The sequence below is a fragment of the Lolium rigidum genome, chromosome 1, assembly GCF_022539505.1.
Source record: "Lolium rigidum isolate FL_2022 chromosome 1, APGP_CSIRO_Lrig_0.1, whole genome shotgun sequence".
NCBI lineage: Eukaryota > Viridiplantae > Streptophyta > Magnoliopsida > Poales > Poaceae > Lolium > Lolium rigidum.
This window is the reverse complement of record NC_061508.1, coordinates 86,710,356-86,713,734: the sequence shown is the minus strand read 5'-3', so window position 1 is coordinate 86,713,734 and position 3,379 is coordinate 86,710,356.

The window sequence follows — 3,379 nt, the reverse complement described above, 5'->3', positions numbered from 1 at the left end:
AAGCTAGTTATACAAGAGGCTTACTAGGGACTCCTTGTTGTTTACATAACACACATGTATCAATGTTTCGGTTAATACAATTATAGCATGGTATGTAAACATTATCATAAACACAAATATATATTATAATAACCATTTTATTATTGCCTCTTGGGCATATCTCCAACAGTGGAGGCCCTGGGCCTCCCCCTGGCTTGCCCTTCTGGCTCCGTGAGTCTCCCGGCGAAATAGAATTTCTGTGATTTTTCTGGATTTTTTCGAGCACTTTGGTTTTTGGGCCTTTTCTGCAATAAACAGACATAATAAACGAAGCCGGCACTCGTGGCATCTTGGTAATAGGTTAGTCCAATAAATTCCATAATATGATATAAAGTGCATATAAAACATGTGAGTATTGTCATAAAACTAGCATGGAACATAAGAAATTATAGATACGTTTGAGACGTATCAAGCATCCCCAAGCTTAGTTCCTACTCGCCCTCGAGTAGGTAAACGATAACAAGGATAATTTCTGAAGTGACATGCTATCATAATCTTGATCAATATTATTGTAAAGCATATGAGATGAATGAAGTGATTCGAAGCAATGGTAAAGACAATGACTAAACAACTGAATCATATAGCAAAGACTTTTCATGAATAGTACTTTCAAGACAAGCATCAATAAGACTTGCACAGGAGTTAGCTCATAAAGCAATAAATTCTGAGTAGAAAGTTTTGAAGCAACACAAAGGAACATATAAGTTTCAGCAGTTTCTTTCAACTTCAACATGTTTATATCATGGATATATCTCATGGATAATTGTCAACTCAAAGTAATATGATGAATGCAAATAAGCAAGTATGTAGGAATCAACGCACACAGTTAACACAAGTGTTTGCTCCTAAGATAGAAAGAAGTAGGTAAACTGACTCAACATAAAGTAAAAGAATGGGCCCTTCGCAGAGGGAAGCATGGACTACTGTTTTTGTGCTAGAGCTTTTCATTTTGAAAACATAGAAACAATTTTGTCAACGGTAGTAATAATTCATATGTATTATGCATAAGACGTCCTATAAGTTGCAAGCCTCATGCATAGAATACCAATAGTGCTCGCACCTTATCCTAATTAGCTTGGATTTACATGGATTATCATTGCATAACATATGTTTCAACCAAGTGTCACAAAGGGGTACCTCTATGCCGCCTGTACAAAGGTCCAAGGAGATAGATCGCATTTGATTTCTCGTTTTTGATAGATCTCAACTTAGGACATCCATACCGGGACAACACAGACAACAGATAATGGACTCCTCTTTAATGCTTAAGCATTCAACAACAGATAATATTCTATAAGAGATTTGAGGATTGATGTCCAAACTGAGACTTCCACCATGATTCATGGCTTTAGTTAGCGGCCCAATGTTCTTCTCTAACAATATGCATACTCAAACCATTTGATCATGATAAATCACCCTTACTTCAGACAAGACGAACATGCATAGCAACTCACATGATATTCAACAAAGGTGTAATAGTTGATGGCGTCCCCAGAAAACATGGTTACCGCTCAACAAGCAACTTATAAGAAATAAGACACATAAGCTACATATTCAATACCACAATAGTTTTTAAGGCTATTTTCCCATGAGCTATGTATTGCAAAGACAAGGAATGAAGTTTTAAAGGTAGCACTCAAGTAATTTACTTTGGATTGGCAGAGAAATACCACGTAGTAGGTAGGTATGGTGGACACAAATGGCATAGTTTTTGCCTCAAGGATTTGGATGCACGAGAAGTATTCCCTCTCAGTACAAGGCTTTGGCTAGCAAGGTTGTTTGAAGCAAACACAAGTATGAACCAGTACAGCAAAACTTACATAAGAACATATTGCAAGCATTATAAGACTCTACACTGTCTCCTTGTTGTTCAAACACTTCACCAGAAAATATCTAGACTTTAGAGAGACCAATCATGCAAACCAAATTTCAACAAGCTCTATGGTAGTTCTTCATTAATAGGTACAAAGTACATGATGCAAGAGCTTAAACATGATCTATTAGATCACAACAATTGCCAAGTATCAAATTATTCAAGACAATATACCAATTACCACATGAAGCATTTTCTGTTTCCAACCATATAACAATGAACGAAGCAGTTTCAACCTTCGCCATGAACATTAAAAGTAAAGCTAAGAACACCAGCGTTCATATGAACGAGCGGAGCGTGTCTCTCTCCCACACAAGGAATGCTAGGATCCGATTTTATTCAAACAAAAACAAAAATAAAAACATACAGACGCTCCAAGTAAAACACATAAGATGTGACGGAATAAAAATATAGTTTCACTATAGGTGACTCGATAAGTTGTCGATGAAGAAGGGGATGCCTTGGGCATCCCCAAGCTTAGATGCTTGAGTCTTCTTGAAATATGCAGGGATGAACCACGAGGGCATCCCCAAGCTTAGACTTTTCACTCTTCTTGATCATATTGTATCATCCTCCTCTCTTGACCCTTGAAAACTTCCTCCACACCAAACTCAAAACAAACTCATTAGAGGGTTAGTGCATAATCAAAAATTCACATATTCAGAGGTGACATAATCATTCTTAACACTTCTGGACATTGCACAAAGCTACTGAAAGTTAATGGAACAAAGAAATCCATTCAACATAGCAAAAGAGGCAATGCGAAATAAAAGGCAGAATCTGTCAAAAGCAGAACGATCCAGTAAAGACGAATTTTTCAGGGGCACTTAACTTGCTCCGATGAAAAAGCTCAAATTGAATTAAAGTTGCGTACATATCTGAGGATCACACACGAAAATTGGCAGATTTTTCTGCGTTACCTACAGAGAGACCTACTCAAATTCGTGACAGCAAGAAATCTGTTTATACGCAGTAATCCAAATCTAGTATCAACATTACTATCAAAGACTTTATTTGGCACAACAATGCAATAAAATAAAGATAAGGATAGGTTGCTACAGTAGTAACAACTTCAAAGACACAACAAAACAGTAGCAAAATAAAAACATGGGTTATCTCCCAAGAAGTGTTTTCTTTATAGCCATTAAGATGGGCTCAGCAATTTTAATGATGCACTCGTAAGAAATAAGAGTTGAAGCAAAAGAGAGCATCAAAAAGCAAGTATGAAACAAATTTAAGCCTAACCCACTTCCTATGAAAAGGAATCTTGTAAATAAACAAGTCATGTAAGCATAACGCAATAAGCATAGGAAAACAAGACAAGCGCAACTTCAAGATTTTCAGCAAAAAGAGAGGTGTTTTAGTAACATGAAAATCCCTACAACCATATTGTCCTCTCTCATAAAGATTTTCAGTAGCATCATGAACAAACTCAACAATATAACTATCACATGAAACATTCTTATC